We start from the raw sequence: 17,727 nt of genomic DNA on the forward strand, positions 1-17,727 counted from the left end.
ATTGGAACTGAATATATTTGGTCCCATACAGTTTTGAGGATATGTGTAAAGAGAGAGAAGGTAACAAACAGTTATATCTGGAAGTAATGTGGAAGATGGACTCACTTGTGCACAAATTTTGCCTTTATTTCTATGAGCCAAAGAAAACTACTGCATGTGTACATTGCCAGGATAGAACCCCACTTAGATGATATGGACATGGGATGTGGAAACCTGACCACAGAGGTTTGGGAGCATACATCATAAGGTTGCCATTTAGCCTTCTTTACAAAGGACAAAGCTATATATTCAGAACTCAGAAGATAGTCTTATGTTGAAAGTGGCTTCAGTTTGCACTTCTCTGCAGGCCAAATCTGATTTAAAGTTTTTTTAAAAAAGCCTAATAAGGGAAGGTTGGGGCCTTCAGGTTGGATGACTGAGCAGGCCGAAATTCACTTGGTCTTCCTTCCTTAAGAAGGATATATTTATATTTAGCTTAGAGTTATGTCCAGATTTATACAGGTATTCATGGCTGTGAAACTTTATACAGGTTTCTGCTTTGTTTTGCCTTCTTTTTGGTACTACTTCTATTTTTTTGGGGGGTGATGTATAAGTGCACTGCATATCATAATAGCAATTCTTATTCCAAAGCAAAATCCATTCAGTTGAATAATTGCAGCCAACTTTCTCTGTGCAATCAGGAACCTTGGTAAAGAGGAATCTTGCAGTATACCCAACTGTGGTTGTCAGCATGTAAACTTGAACTGAAAATATTTAGGATTCTCTTCCACCCTGAGCATGTTAATTCATTCCTGTTATATCATATGAATTGACCCTTGGTCTGTAATAGAGATGAATCTAATTTTTACTCTGAAGATGATCTGGTCCTTATTTCATTTTTAGAGCTACAGTTTTCTATCTTGGGGGTCTCTCTCTCTCTCTCTCTCTCTCTCTCTCTCATTTTGCCACCCTTCATGATAGGTCTAAAATAATATAGAATATACCCTAATAAAATACATACGTGCCATTGTGCATTTGCTCTCCTACTCTGGAACATAGCATTCCTGTCTAGCTGAAGAACAAACTACTGATATTGAATATGCATGTTTGAGGTTCTTTGCATTTCAGAAAAGTGTAAACAAAATTAGAGAAAATTCAGAGAAAAACAACAGAAGCAGTCTAGGGATTGCAGGGACTGATTTATGAAGATGACTTAGAAATAGCTCAGCTTTGGTGATTTTATGTAAGTGATCAAGAAGACAAATGCAATAATGATCTGCTTGTATTTGGTTGGTATATTCCAACTGAAGAGAGAGATGCTTGCTTAGCCCAATTGGAGAGATGGGATGATTTTCTTTGCACAGGAAAATACTGACAGCAACTCTTTACCTGATAGTGAGACTCATGTCAGAATATGGTGATTCTCTTTCTCCAGTTCTTTCTATCATTCTCTTACCCACCCACATCCCATTCTCCTTTAGATTAAATCTACTCACTTCTGCTATTTGGAATTAAAATTGAGCAAAAGCCTGGAGAATAAACTGGGGTGGGGGGGTGGGGAATGGAATCTGCAATCTCCCCTTTAGGTGTCCTGTGTTGTAATGCCATTGAAAATTTTGCTCATTTACTGAACTGGAGCTAATTTTTGTGCTCTGGCAAGTAACCACATTCTCGACTTCTGAGTGCCTTTCTCATACTTGCTTCTTATTATTCCTCTGGGTGGCAAACACAGGAAGAGATCTGAAGGGAATCTGTGGAAATGCTTCAGCATTCAGGAACTAAAATAAGCTCTTAGCTACCTTTTCTCATTCTTTTGCTCAACTGCCAGATGAGATGCAGATGACATTAGAGGCTGGTAGCTTTTAGACCTTCAGAAATTATTGATCTCTAGTCTGAATTATGCCACTTTATAATGCAGGTATGGCTCACATAACTGGATATTTTCTCTACAAAAAATGTAAACAAACAAGAAAATACTGTATATGGATTCTAGGGAAATTAACCATTCTTCTCACTGACATGCTAGTTTTTATTTACAAGATGTTTTCTTGTTTACCCTTTTCTCAGAAGACAAACTGATGAGACTCAGAGGCAAATTACTTGGCAGGACAATTAATTCCAGAGTGGGTCTCTGAGATTCAAGGATAAATCACAAATGTATGAGACTTCTCTGTTTATATTCTGGGAAATCCATGTGAAACAAAATATGTCGGCACAAAGAAGTTGATATGTCTTTTGGAGTTTGCACCATAAATTATATTTTGTATTGAGATTCCTGGAGAATTTACTTTTACCTCATCAGTTTGGTTTCTAGAAAGTAGGTGATTTATTACTGGCCGTATCTTAATAGCTTTGTACGGTTTTTGTCTGAGCCCCAAAACTGAAACTTCCTCTTTCAACTTGTTAACTGCTTCACTTCCTAATGCAAGAGAACCTGGGAAATGGCCTCTGGAAGTAATTTTAATAATAATTTGGCTGATTCATGTGGGAGAATTTACCCTTCTGCTGGTTATGCACATAAGTATCTGCAGTTTTTTTAAGCAAGGGAAACATCCATGATTATACAATGTTCTTGTCTTAAGGGATCTAGTGTTTTTTACATCACCTGACTGCCAGCAACTCTGGGCAGTTCACAGATAAAAACCAAAAAACAGTCAAATAATACAGTACTAAAAACAAAAAACAAACAATGGCACAAACTAACATCAACCAAAGCAAATATACTTTACACAGAAGGGGGCTTCAATCACTTTCACCAAAGGCTTGGGCACAGGAGCCAAGTCTTCAAGGCCCTCTGAAATACCAGTAGGGTGGGGCCATCAAGATCTTGGAATAACCTCATTCCAAGGTCAGGTGCTAGATCAGAGAAGGCACACTTCTGTGACACTGAGAGATGACATTGCTTAATTGAAGGAACCCACAGTGCACCAAACCTGGTGCATAGAATCAGCTGGGTGGATGCTATGGGAGATAGGTAGTTCCTCAAGTAACCAAGTCCCAAGCCATGTAAGGCTTTACTTGTTTATTTATCCAATTTATATGGCTGCCCATCTCAACAAGTGACTCTGGGCAGTGAACAGAATTAAAATGAACTAAAAACAATTACAAACATTACAAAAGTTAAAATACAAAACAGCTGAGAAACAACAAACCCAAGTCACTAACACAACCAAGAGGCGGGTCCCTGAATACCCTCAGGGCCCCAGGCCTGGGCACAGAACCCAGTCTTTAGAGCCTTATGAAAGGCCAGCAGAGTTGGGCCATCCTGATCTCCAGAGGGAGAATGTTCCATAAAGTGGGCACTACAGCAGAAAAGGCACATCTTCTAGGCTGGGCCAACTGGCATTCTTTGGCTGATGGAACCCAAAGCTTGCCTATCCTGCCTGACTGGATTTATAGGTAGTAACCAGCATCTTGAATTGTACCTAGGAGCAAACTGGCAACCAGTGCAGCTCACGGAGCAGAGATGATACATGGGTATAATGAGGTATGGCCATCACTGCCTGCACCACTACATTTTGGACCAGTTGAATCTTCCAGGTAGTCTTCAAGGGGAGCCCTATGTAGACTGCATTGCAGTAATTCAGCCATGAGGTGACCAGGACATGAGTGACTTTCTGAAGGGCCTCCCAATCTAGGAGAGGGCATAACTGGTACACCAGACGATATAATAAAAAGGCCTTCTTGGCCATAGCTGCCACCTGCATTATATCCTGAGAGAAAAGACCAATGTTCATACAGGGGTCTAAACTCATTCAACCACTTTGTCCACATCCTCAAAGGAAACAAGAAAAAATGAATACCACAAAATTTGAACAAGGCAATATGCTGATATCCTCCCTTCTTTCCTCACTACTATTGTCTTCAATTTTCTTATGGTTTGTCTGAGAAAAATATTTGTAAGTCCACCAGTTTGTTCCTGAGGGAACATTAAGACCTTCCATGACTTTTATGGGATGTCCCTGTACCACAGCTCTCTTCAGTGATTTTCTGCAGGCAGAATGACAGAGAAAAACATCTTTTCCTCTGCCCCTAAAGCTATGGCATAAGCAGTCCAATGTGCTCTGAGTGGAATTTAATCATATTTGTTTTTAAATTTCTATCACCTGAGCTCTAGATCATTGCTTTATAACTTCATAGTTTTCAATTCCTCAGTAAAACAAGAAAACCTATAAGCTTGGTGAAGAAGCAGATATCAATTAGCATCCAAATGTTCTAGGGTCTGAGCATCCAAATGTTCTAGCTGGACATTCAAGACTGCCACTCAGGCCTCATCTGAAATGTTTGGTGCCCCCCAAAAATGTTCCACAAGTCAATTCTGAAATTCCTTTGGTCCATAAGCCACTCACAACTGAGACAGCCAACAGATGTACCTTACCAGGTAGTGCATTGTCCATGACAAATGAATTACCTATGATTCCTCTATCTCCTCTGTCCAAAACCCCCCCAAAAATTAGAGTGTACCTGTTTTTCAAAGGGGGCAGATATCAAGTGTGAAAGATCCATGGAAATCATGGCAATTATGAATTCCTAAGCCAGACCTGAATGATTAATGTCAACATGAGGTCCCCTATACCCAATGACCTGGAGACTCTCAGTACTAGATCTGAATCCACCTCCATTAGTTTTGGTAGGAAAGTCACTTTGCAGATGGTGCCCAACACACGAGCAATATCCCTAACATGTCTCACCACCCAAAACCTATTACAAACCCTCAGATCCTTTGTTCTCCTGTACCTTGGCCTGAAAAGAGGAATAGACTCCTTTGTGACAATACCAAACCCTCCACCTAACTTCATAGCTTATCTCTATTCTAAAAGCCAGAAACCTGGTCGGAAAGTCTGGGATCACATTACATTTCCCAGTTCTCCTAACAAGTTTCCATTATGTAAACCACATTGGAGGTTTCATTTGCCACTGCCTGGCATTTAGCAAGAGAAGAAAGGCAATTGGGAAACTCCTGGGACACTTCCCTGCCTTTCATGGCTTGGAAGTCAAGATGGACAGAGAGAAGGGCATTACTAGCTCCTCTGTTCTAACAATGCAGTGAAATAGAAAATGACATGCAAGTCTTTGACATAGGCTTTTGAAGATTTCTGCAGAAAATTCTTCATTTTACCTGTACTTTTTTGTGCATAAGCTCATTCTCATCTGTATCTCCTCATTTCCACCAAGGACTTTGGCAAGTTTTTCTGGACAAAAGGTTCGATTAAGCAACCATCCTATTATTATCTCAGAATTAATTTGTATCAGAGTATCAGAGGCATTGCTCACATTCTTCTCAGCAGAGAACATGTGTATTCATGTCCTAAGAAAGGCTGTAGCTTTTTATCTGCTCTATCACCAGCTGCATTATTTCCTAGAGAACACAGAAGCAGTCAGAGGTCCTGTTTGGTTCATCTAGGTTAATATCCTAAGCTGATGAAAGCATTGAGATAAATGTTTTGCCCTCTATCCAAATGGCTGAATCTAGAGCTCTCATTAATTTGATGTGGAAATTTTACATGCTCAGTTTTAAAGGTTAGCCTAAAGTAATCTAAACAGAACTGGAAAAAGTCCCAGAAAGACTCTCTGAACGTCAATTTTCTGGATGGGAAGGTAGGATCAGGCAGCAATTTTTAGCTTGCAAATTTGAGCACATTATCCAGAAGCAATAAATATACACTACAGTTTTACAGCTGCTTTTCTGGTAGAACTTCACTTTAAATTAACTATGCTATAGCCAGAGTCGGCACTTGCATTCACTGTATAAAATTTTGATCATTCACATTTTAAAAATGTATCAGAAGTCTCATTTATACTCCCTCACTGAAAATTTCATGAGTTGTACGTTCCCCAGCGTCAGATGTTCAATAAACCTAAATAATGCAGCCATTTACATCCACCAGCCTTTATTCACAACTGCAAAGACTAAACAAATCATATAAGTTGGTGGAACTTAATCAAAAGCAAAGATCTGGTGAGAAATGGGATGAATTCAAGAAAGCAAATATACTATCAGAAGGATTGTTAGAAGTTCATTGCCATTGGGACAGTGTTTAGAAATAAGTAAGGTTAGAATTGAACAGAATGATGTGATCAGGACAAAATTTCAGCTTCCTGCAACTAACACTCCATAATGGAGTAGAAGTATGTGATGAGTACATTAGATAGAAAGACTGAGTCACATAAAATTGTTCAGAAAGGATACAAAGAAGGAAGAATATGAATAATACAGTTATGAAAATCACCTGAGATTTGGATATGTGTTTTGATTTAAATTATTAATGTAATTTGATTATTCAGTTTAAGTCTATAGTCCACTGAATCTTTGAACCAATTCAGAGATGCTTGATTCAATTTGATGCATAGAATCGATTAGGCAATTTGACTCAAAGTTTCACAGAGACCAAATGAATAATAATATAGTTCAGAACTTAGATCATGGCATTTTAATCTCCTTATTCCAGTTCAGACTGGTCAAATTCCCAGGAATGGCCCCAGGAAGGCCAACTTGAGAAATTACAGGCCTGTCAGCTTGATATCTATACAGGACAAAGACTTCCAACAGATCATTAAGCAGCACATTTATGAACACTTAAGCATGCTGTAATTAACAGAAGCTGACAGAGTATGTTGCAAACAGATCATGTTGGACTAACCTTATCTTCTATTTAATAGAAGATACAAAATCAGGGAAATGCCCTAGGCATAATGTATGTGGACTCAGAAAATCATTTGACAAAATTTATCATGAACTTGTCCTTAATACAGGTAGTTCTTGCTTACCAACTACCTTGTTTAGTGATCATTTGAAGTTACAATGGTGTAAAAAAACAGGTTTGTGACAAATCCTTCCATTTACAACCATTGTGGTGTCCTGTAGTCACATGATTGCCATTTGCATGCTTCACAACTGGACTCTGACAAGCAGAGTTAATGAGTGTGTGGAAGTAAAATCACAAGTCAAGGCCATGTGATTAACAACTGAATGGGAAGTGACGTAGCAAGCCCATTTTGGTAACTTAGCAACCATGGTGCTTAGCAATGGAGTTGCCAGTCCCAATTGTGGTTGCTAAGCAAGGACTACCTGTAAAATGGAAAAATATGGGCTACAGTGTAGTGAAGCTACTACAGGATACTACTGTTAGATGGATTTATAACTCCTTGAATAACTGCATCCAAACAGTGCTTGTTAATGGTTCCATTTTATTCTGAAGGAAAGTATTGAGTGGAGTACCACAAACTCTGTTTTGGACCCTGTTCAACATTTTTTGTTGATGTCTTAGATGAGGGAGTTAATACAAAGCTGGGAGGGGCAGCTAATACTTTAGATGAAAAAAAGAAGACTCAAAAAAGATCTAGGCAGACTTGAATAGTGGCTGAAATGAACATGATTGTATTTAACTTGAAGGAATATAAAGTTCTACATCTGGTTAGGAAAAATGAAAGGCACAGGACAGAAGATACCTAGGTTGCAGTAGTACCTGTAAAATGGATCTGAATACCCTTGCTGACTACAAGGTAAACATGAGTTAACAGAGTAATGCTGTGCTAAAGAGGCAAATGATATTTTGGGGTGCATTAACAGGATCATGGAAAGTTACTGTGTTGAGTTCTGTGCAATCCAGTTCAAAAATGGCAGTAACAAATTGAAGCAGTTTCAGAGGAGTGCCTACAACATGATGAGGAATCTGAAAACCAACTTTTAAGAAGAATGATTAAAATATCTGGAAGTGTTTTGAACATAGAAGAGACAACTAAAGAGATATATGATAGCAGTCTTCAAATATCTAAAGTGTTGTCCACAGAATAGCAAGAAGGCTTTCTTGCTTCAGAGGACAGGACCAGAGGCACTGGGTTCAAACTGTAAGAAAGTAGGTTCAGGCAGACATCAGAAGAATCTTCCTGATCTTCAAGAATGGATTGTCATCTGTTAGAGATGCTCTAGCAGATTTTGTACTGAGCATGTGTTGGACTAGATTCCTTCAACTTTTATGATACCACGAGTCTTCTAATTTCTTGATGTTTTAACAGCACTGCTATAGTCATAGTTACCTCTTTTTTCATCAACAGAAGCTTGTATAATTTGTAATGCCCAACTGTATAACAAATTAAGCATTTCTTCTAAAATGTCTGCTGTGATCTAGAAGAATATGATTTCATGTGATCCTACACATGTGCCATCATCTTTTAGGAGGCCAGTCGCTCAAAGCTAGCTGCTTTGGAGTTCCATGTATCAAAATTGCTTTTGTACTGAACCTCATAATAGAGCTGAAACCCTTTTTGTAGTAAATAATGTAACTTATGTAAATGAACTTTGGAGGGAAAAGCTTTGGAGCTTTTTTCAAATGGTTTACATGCCAAATCTAACACTTTCTTATGTATAAATAACTTTATATGTTTATTGGATATTCTTTGTATAACCAAAAGACTCTTTCCTCTCCCCCCATCCCCATGATTAGTGTTCTGAGTTCTCAGAAACAAACAGGTTTTCTTCTCATAAACTCAACTGCTGAACTGATCTGATTAGAGCCAAAGGGATTCTTCCATCTAACCCAGTAGCCTAACTTTCAGTGTCAATTAAAGGGAATGGTTTTGTGGACAATAGAAATGAGTTCCATAGAGGATTAGAACTGTCACTGTTGTAACAGAAATCAGAACAGCGATATGTTGGAAAGAAGCTGGCCTTGGCACTCAGAAGGGAACATCTGGTAAATTGTGTACAAGAAAGAAGGCATGATTTTTATGAACTTGCAAAGAATCCTTGCCTACTTGGCATGAGTTCCTGCACAGTGATCTAAAAAGATAGCTTCTCCTAGGACCTGTCTTCCAGCTGCGTGCAGCTATGATAATAAAAATTAGATTTATCTTCTCTTTTGCTTTCCAGTGCCCCTGCTTAATGGGTATGGAAACTACTCTGTTTAATATTTTCTTTGACTGTGCCATCTGACAGGAGACCTGGGCTCATGTTCCTTGCCTTTGCTAGTTGCAGACCCTAAGGCAACATGCTGTGGCATTTAAAGTTTAAACAGGGTAATGGTGGAGTGTGAAGTACCTTGCAGAAATCCCAGTTTGTCAATTCAAATGGCACTCACCTTCTGGAAATATGCAAGATCTCTAATTGTTGGAGAGAACGAGAAAGCCAAGCATATGGAAATATGCCTGTGGCTATGAGCCCCTTTGGAGGCTAACATCAAGATCTACCAGAAATCTTTTACCCCATTTGTACCCAGAGGTGTCTGAGCATTATGTTTTTATCTCTTTTCCTTGCTCAATCTTTCTTACATACTTTCAGTTTAATAGTTTCAAATACATTGATGGATTAAGTCTTCAAATACCATACCATGGCAGAGTAATTAAAATGAACAAAGGGAAAAAAAAATCTGAGTAGTGTCTTTAAAATGAATTTGTCATTTGAATTAACTATTTCCTAATTGCTTATTTATAAGGAATTTGTTTATATCAGCCTTCAACTACAGAAATTAGGACACTGTTTTACTGCTGCTGCTACTGGCAACATTGACAGTGCCATTGAATGACATCGTCATCTATCACCTTTCCACATATATGCAACAGCTCAAATATAAGAAACATAAAACATTAAAATCCAACTAAAACAACATTAAAAACACAATAAAATCACAATTTACAGGCTGATCTAAGTTGCTCAAAGGATGTTGATGCTGATGTTGTGAACTTCAATTATCCTAACAATCTGTTAGTTTTATCCTGGCTGTACCCAAAGTATCGTAAAAATCATCCTTTGTATGAAACAATTGGGGGAAAATGCAGCTATTTCTGTCAAGCTATAGTCTTAGTATCTTTTAGATCCAAAGTTCCTCCTTCGCTGTATATCATTCAAATCTTACCACACTCTTTTAGGGACTTTTCTGGAAAGAACCAGTTGTAAAAGCCAGCTGGGAGATGCAATCTAGTATCCCATCTCTGATTCAGAGAAGGAAATCTGACCACTTTTAATGTTAAGGGACTAAATTAAACAGACGATCTGAATAAGGGTGTGCTTAAAATGACCTCTCTTACAGCTCTCAATAACTGGACAGCTGTTAACAGACCATTAAAATAAATACTAAATTAACATATTTATTTATTTATATTTATGTATATATCAAATTTGTCACTACCCATTTTGTTAAAAAATAACCCTGAGTGGTTTACAAATATTTACATAAAATATTCAAAGGCAGCACAGATATAAAGTAAACAGCACTTATCAATGAACCTGGGCAAACAAGTAAGTTTTAACCTGGTGCAAAAAGAGTACAATATTTTCTACAATATCCTCTCTAGAAGTAAAATATTTCACAACTTGGGCACTGCGTCAGAAGAAATTCTCTTTCTCATGGTTGTGCAATGTATGAAAAGTATCTGAAGAAATGTTTCCCCTAAGTCACAGACACAGGTGATACAAGCAGAAGTCCTCCTGGGCATATTTAGACACTACTAGGAGACAACATTTGCAATAAAAATAAGTGCTAATGATTTCAAACACAGATGCTCAAGCTGCAGATGTATGTGTATACCTGGGAGGACCATGCTCCACTGACTAAAGTTGTTTCTGATAAACCCACACAGGATTGGGTTGCATGGAAGAAATGGCCCAGAACTCTATGGTTTTTGAATGGGCAAAAGGCATCTCACATGCCAGGCAGTCACACTGTCTTTCAGTCTTCCCAGTTGTAAATGCAGGAAAGAGGGAAAAGGTGGAAGGCAGAAGCTGTTAATTAAAATAAGCCAATGTCCTAAACAAAAATTTAATTGAATATTCAATATCCCTACCTTGGATATTACAATCCTGAGACATTAAACCTGTACACATTATTCTGTAAGCATACGTGCTTGTGCAGTAAAAATGTCAGCTGTTATAATGGCATAGCATTAAAATCTCTTTTCAGCATGTCTTCGGTATTGTTTGGTGCTGTCGCTTTTGCAGTATTTTTCAATAGCGGAAATGTTAGACACCTACAATGACTGACTGTAAGAGGAAAAGGACTTGTCATTTAACCAATTCATTCTTCAGGCAGGATTTCCCACGGAGTAATCCTGCATTCTATACAATTGTACCTCCTGAGCATGCTAGAATGCAAAATAGTGATGGAATTGTGGCCTACATACTAAACTTCAAATTCTTCCAAATGTTAATGCAAACATCTAATTAAAGTGTGTCATGAAAATGTGGCATGTTTGATGCAATATTTTTTTTCAATTGATGCATCATGATCTCATCCATCACATACCTTCTTTGTCTCACATGACTGGTGTTGATTTTTATTGTTCTGAATCCAAACTTCTAAATCAGTTGGTTTCTTTGGCAAATAATAACTAACAATAAATGTTTCTGAGCATGTACCCTAAGGAGACTTTTTAATTTTTTTGAGCATTAAAGGAAGCAATGTCTGAGCACATGAAGAATGGTTGAGTTCAGTTTGTACCAGTCTGGATAGGTACAAAGAGAAAGTATCAAAATAAATTTAATTATGAATATATGACATTTTTGATAGATCACACTAAGAGATTGTTGCATATATAGTTAAAAAAAAACTAGATTCCCAGTATGAATGAAATAATTATGAATTTGAACAGCGTTAATAATGCATAGCTCCTATATCTTGAGTAAATATCTAGAATTTAAAAGTCTTGACCTGTTTTGTTTAATACGTTTGGTGCCATAAATAAGATGAGAGAGCAGTCCATATGGCACTCCAGATGTGATGGACTAGAGTAACCATGATCTCCAGCTACTATGAGAATTGCCTATTAGGTCTCAGAAATCTGTGCACTGTCTAAAACTTCCCACTTTCTCTTCTTCAAATCTTTTGAGAATGAATATGTATATATTTTACCAAGAACAATTTACAATTTTAAAGAAATTACAGTGCTGCAGCTGTAATCATCAATTAAGGACTTTGCTAAAATATCTTTTGCAAAAGTATTCTGGTGCCGTTCTTTCATTCTCCTATTGTAAATTTGTGAATCAATCTAACAAAAAAAAAAAAGTTTCATTGTCTTCTCTCTATTGCTATTGTAGTTTTCATGTACAGTTTCAACAGCCTGAAGCCCAGTAAATCACTAAGTTTTCATATCTGAATAGATGCATAGGTCAGAGCAGGCCATTCTACACAGTGTTAGCTGAAAGGAAAGATAATTAACTGAATTAATCTATGCCCTTACAATGAAAGTTGTATAATCTTATGTACTGAAATTAGATGACTGCATCATAAAGAAATAAACCAGTAACATATATACTGGATGATCTTCAGTTATACCACAACTTTCTGTCTGTTAAGTGTAACAAGTTCAGTCACTGGATAATTAGCATTTAAGTATTAGAGTCATTTCTTTGAAAGCAAAATGAAACTACTACTTAAGCATACAGATTTATGGCAAGATATATTTGCAAACCACATTCAGCACCAAATCCTGATTTTCCTTCTTGGACGTCGATGCAGCATTTTACTCACTACACATGCTAATGTATTCAAGCAAAAGTGAATTGCAAAGCTTGCCCTATTTCAGTCTATCTGAACTGTGGCAACATGGGGAGAGCAGATTGGAAAAACATGATATCCCATTTTTATGCAGACAGCTTCTTATGAAGCCTTTTAACGTGAGCAGGAGAGTCCTCATTTTAAATTAAATAAACCTTCAGATCCCTGCCGTTTAAATGGGCTGTTGATAAATAGAATCTGTTCTTAGCCATCTCTCACTCTTACATGCTTGAAAAAATACCCTTTTGTATACTTCATTGTACAGTTCTTCAGTTGTACTTTTTCCCCTTTTGTATTTTAGTCAGCTACCAGTTCCATGCCTGGATAATCAAAATTATGATTTAGAGGAACTTTATGCAGAGACAGTTGGTTACTAAGGCTATCTTGAAGCCAACTGGCACAGTTATTTTTTTAGAAACAAAAATCAACATGCAGCTAGGATGCAAAGCCCCTTTGCCTCTAGCTCAGCAGGCCTATGTGACCTTGTACAACAATCCACTTTTTGAACCTGAGGGGGGGCTTTCAAAATGCAGGTAGCTATTCAGTGAGAACATTTTAAAAGATCTGATATACTCAAGCTACTAAAGATGCCTGCCATAGTGTTTTACTATACCACTACTCCCCCCCTCCCCCAGAATATAGTCATGTTTATTTTGTAACCCTCTTTTTGAACACTGCTTCACCATCACTGTAACTGGTTCTAGAAATCCACTCCATGAGGATGTGATGTTTCTAAAGTTGTACAGATTTTTACATCATGAGGAAGCTGACTAGATGCCCTTGAGAGTACTGAATTGCAGAATGAAAGTTTAGTGGATGTGAGAAGACACCTGGAAGAATGAAGCTTATGAATCCAAGAAAAAATGGTTTACATCATTATACAGAGGCATGGAAAGGGATAAGGCCACATGGGGTAGAGATGAAAAGAAGGGAGGAATTTCATTTTATGGGGTGCAAAGTTAGTCCTAGAGGCAAAGACACTGAATGGTGGATTATGCATTGCTTGAAAGCAGGCCAAATTCTAGAGTAACTTATGATTCACAGATAATATGCAGCTCTCATAGATTTTTGAATTTAACCATAAACATTTTGTACATAGACTATAATAAAATATTAGAGAAAACGTAATTAGGGGCCAACATTACTGCTGAAAATTTAACCCCCTCAATTTAGCCCCCTCAAGACTTTGTATTTTTTAATTTATTTTTAAATTCACAAGATAAGCAATAGTTTGCAAAATTATTTTTTTTCCCCAAAAAAGCAACTGTTGGGCTTGCTTGTTTTTTTTTTTTTTTTTTAACCCATTGACCTTTAAGTATGTTTTAAACATGTAGCTTCTTTATTCTATGATATTAATGGCAAACAAAATAAACTGATGGGAATATGTTGTGAAATCCATAGAATGGTGCCTGTCCCTTCCTCAGCCTGTACTGGTTAGATCAGAAATGTGGTGTTCTGCCTTGTTGGAGAAATGGGGCTTCTCTTGATGCACACTGTGGCATGGTTGGCAGTTCAGATATAAACTGGCACAGTTCATTGCATACACCAGGAGTTCCACAGGGCTGATGGACTGCAACAGAGTGGCTTTTCTAGAACATCTTATAGTTCAGGAGAGGCAAGTAAACAGCAGGGTTAGTAAATAATGGAACACACAGCACCAGATCTAGGATAGCTGGAAAATTTTAGTTGGCCTATATTTTTAGCAAACAATCCTACAGGTCACATTTCCTGGACTAATATGTGAACATGAAAAAATGATATGCACTTCTTTGAAATCTTGCCTCAAAAAAATATACAAAATGAAATATATTTGAGAAAGATACTGTAGCTGCCAATATAGTAAGTTTACTATCAATAAATTCCAAAGGCATCATCAGGAATGTCAAGTGTGAAAATAACAGTGAATTACTTTCATTTTATTATGCTTTGAATTCTCAGAATTATGGGTAAAAATAGACAGAACAGGCCTATGAAAAATGCAAAACTGATATGGATCAAACATATCCTGATTTTTAAAATTTAAAATTCAAGGGATGTCAACATGGACCCCTCCAGATGTTGCTGGACTGCCCTTACATTTCATTCACCTTTAGTAATGTGCTCCAGGGCTGATGGGAGTTGGAGTTCAAAACATCTGGATGCAGGGATCTGCAAATAATTTTAGCCTTAGAAAGTTCTGACTTCAAAATGGTTATCTGCATGTGTTCCATGGATGAAATCAACAGACTGCATTTGAGTGTTCTGTGCCACAGCCAGACAAACTGTAGTTTATTTTGACTCAGATCAAAATTTGGCAATTTCAGCTATTGTTATTTTAAATGTTTTAGCTGCTACGTGAAGAGCAGACACACTGATGGAGGGACTAACTGAGATAATGAAGCCCAGATTCTGGCAGGGCACCCAGCCCCAAAACATGCTGGCAACTGTCTTCTCAAGAGAAAAGAATGGTAATTGGGGCTATATCAGAGCAATCTCCATTTTTTTTCTCCTTCTTTGGAAACAACTCTGCTGCTTCAGACCCATACTCTATGGCAGGGTTCCTCAACCTCAGCAACTTTAAGATGGGTGGACTTCAACTCCCAGAATTCCCCAGCCAGCTGGTCGGGGAATTCTGAGAATTGAAGTCCGCCTGTCTTAAAGTTGCTGAGGTTGAGGAACCCTGCTCTATGGTATCTTGCCCCAAGTCTCTCTTGCTCTTTGCATTGCATTTGGACCCCTAACTTGTGGAGTGCTCTGGCTGCAGACCTTGGACTGTTTTGGACCACTGTTGTGTCTCTGCCTCCAGATGCCTCCTGTTAACACCTGCAAACTATTCAAGTCCAAGGTAGCTCAAATCTCTATGAATGCATCAAGGCTTGATTGCTTCCTGTCTAAATGTTGTCTTATCATTTACCCCTGTCAAAAGATGTTATACTACTGCATAAAGACATTCAGGCTTTTCTTTACTTGTTTTGTGTTTGCTTACTTTCTTTACTTGTTTTGTGTTTGTGTCTTGTGACTGGGTTGCTTTTTCCAAGTTGTTTTTAGCCTGGGCAGTATACCAGCAGGGAGCAGTCATTAGCCTTCTGCAAGTGGTTTAGACTGGAAGGGGTGATGAAGAAGTCACACATTGAGAGGAATGAAACAGTTAATCACATGGCTAGAGAGAAGACAATGGGTCCTTACACATGTATACTTACCAGCTTCTCTGTTAAATTACTGTTTTGTTCTGTTTTTTACATTTTTCTGGGGAAGTTAGAGTTCATGTGACAAGGTAGGTGGTGTTTGTGTTGTTTTGTACTATTTTGTGTTATTTTGCAGGTAGGTAATGCAAAGGTTAGTATGTGCATGCTTTGCACACAAGTGTTGATAATTCCACTAATGCTGTTTCCATGAAAAATAAAATACTAGTATAACGTTGGTTGGTTAAGTACTGTGCATATTACACTCTCTGCACGATCTAATATCCTGTTAACTTGGAGCATCAGAGTGCATTTAAAATAAAAATACCTGTAAAGATTATGGCTGGTTTGTTGAGTTTTGGAGTATGTGCATGTTTCTGTGTTCTGCTGTCTAATGTTATCTACTCAGTTAAGAAGTTAATATTCAATAAAGAAGCAGGAAGTTTTGTTTCTGGTTTGGTTTTTTTGCACCAGCAACCACATTTATGTGCAAGGAAAAAAAATCAGCCAAAAAGAAAACAAACAAACAAACAAAACCCTTTGCTAAGTTTGTAGCAGTAGGCTAAAAATACAGTGGTACCTCAAGTTACGAACGCCCCTCCTTACGAATTTTTCAAGATACGACCAGCTCCGGCCCCAAAAATTTACCTCTACTTGCGAACTCCGCCTCTACTTATGAACCGGATCCGCAGCCATTTTCCCTGCTGCCACGCAGTCGCAGCTTCCTGTGGATGAGATCACGGTAGCAAGGAGACGTTTGGTGAGGCTTGTGGTGTGTTTTGTGGCGTTTGGAAGGTTTTTGTGGCATTTGGAAGGTTTTTGAGGTTTAAAAATAAAATGCATATGTTTCAGAACTGTTTAGCCGTATTTACATTGAACCTTATGGGGGAAATTTACCTCGGGGTGTGACCAAATTCGGAGGGTGGATTAGCCATATTTACATTGAACCTTATGGGGAAATTTGCCTCGTGGTGCGACCAAATTCGGAGGGTGGAATGGATTAACCGTATTTACATTGAACCTTATGGGAAAATTTACCTCGACTTGAGACCAACTCGAGTTTCAACCAGAGTCACGGAATGGATTAAGTTCGTAACTAGAGGTACCACTGTATCTTGATCTTGCTAAGTAAGCAAAGTTGTAGTGATCAACAAAATTATTTTTTTAAGTAGAAATATTAACAAAACCTTCATAGCAGAGATTGTGTTAATTGAAGAGATTAAAGTAGTTAGCCATCCTGAAACCTGTTATTTAAGTGACCCAGAGGGTTTATTTAAATTGGGGGGAGAGGAAGCTCTCCCTTCTGTTGAGAAAGTGGTGCTGGGATTGATAACAGATTCTAAACAAAATTTTCAGTGGGCAAACCAGAATTGTACTCATTTTATTTCTTTTGGAGATTTATTTTAATGGTTTTTGGTGGAGGGTGGGTAGTTTGGGCAATAGATGAGGGTGAGGGCTACCTGTTGCCCTGAAGTGAAAAACAGAAGCAGCACCAGGTCCCTTGTTTCCATTTTTTCTTATGACCAAAACTCATTTTTTATTCCAGCAGAATACAGAACTTTCAAGGTGTTCCAAGTTTTATTCATTGGATCACAGCCAACTTGAAACATTCTGCTAGATATGGAAAAACATATTTTCTATTTCATACAAACCCCTACTGGAGGTTTACCAGTTGCTTATACCTAAATAGTCTGGAGCTAATAGATTATAATTCTGTTCCAAATACATGCCTATATTAATATCATGTATATGCACGTGTGCAATTTATATTGCAGGATTTTCTTATGTTCAGATATATAATCTATTTTAGGTTTTCATGGATAATTAAGACATGTTGACAGTTAGACACACATACTGTAGCTTGTGCTATTTTTTACCTACTACGTTTATATAGGGTTAGGGTTCACATTTATATGAAGTATTTCTAATACGTATATGCATATGTGTATATACTTATATAGGAGAAAAGTTAAATAATTCTGATTACATATTTTTAAAAAGAGCTCATTGAATCAAATATTTTAGCAAGAAAAGGGGAGGACCTAATAGAGATTAAATAAATATGGCCCATTGTTTTGAAAGATTCTAGCTAAAAGAGA

Source organism: Python bivittatus, unplaced genomic scaffold (assembly GCF_059951505.1).
Source record: "Python bivittatus isolate LINGU-HERP-01145 unplaced genomic scaffold, Pbiv_v1 ctg000340_np1212, whole genome shotgun sequence".
NCBI lineage: Eukaryota > Metazoa > Chordata > Lepidosauria > Squamata > Pythonidae > Python > Python bivittatus.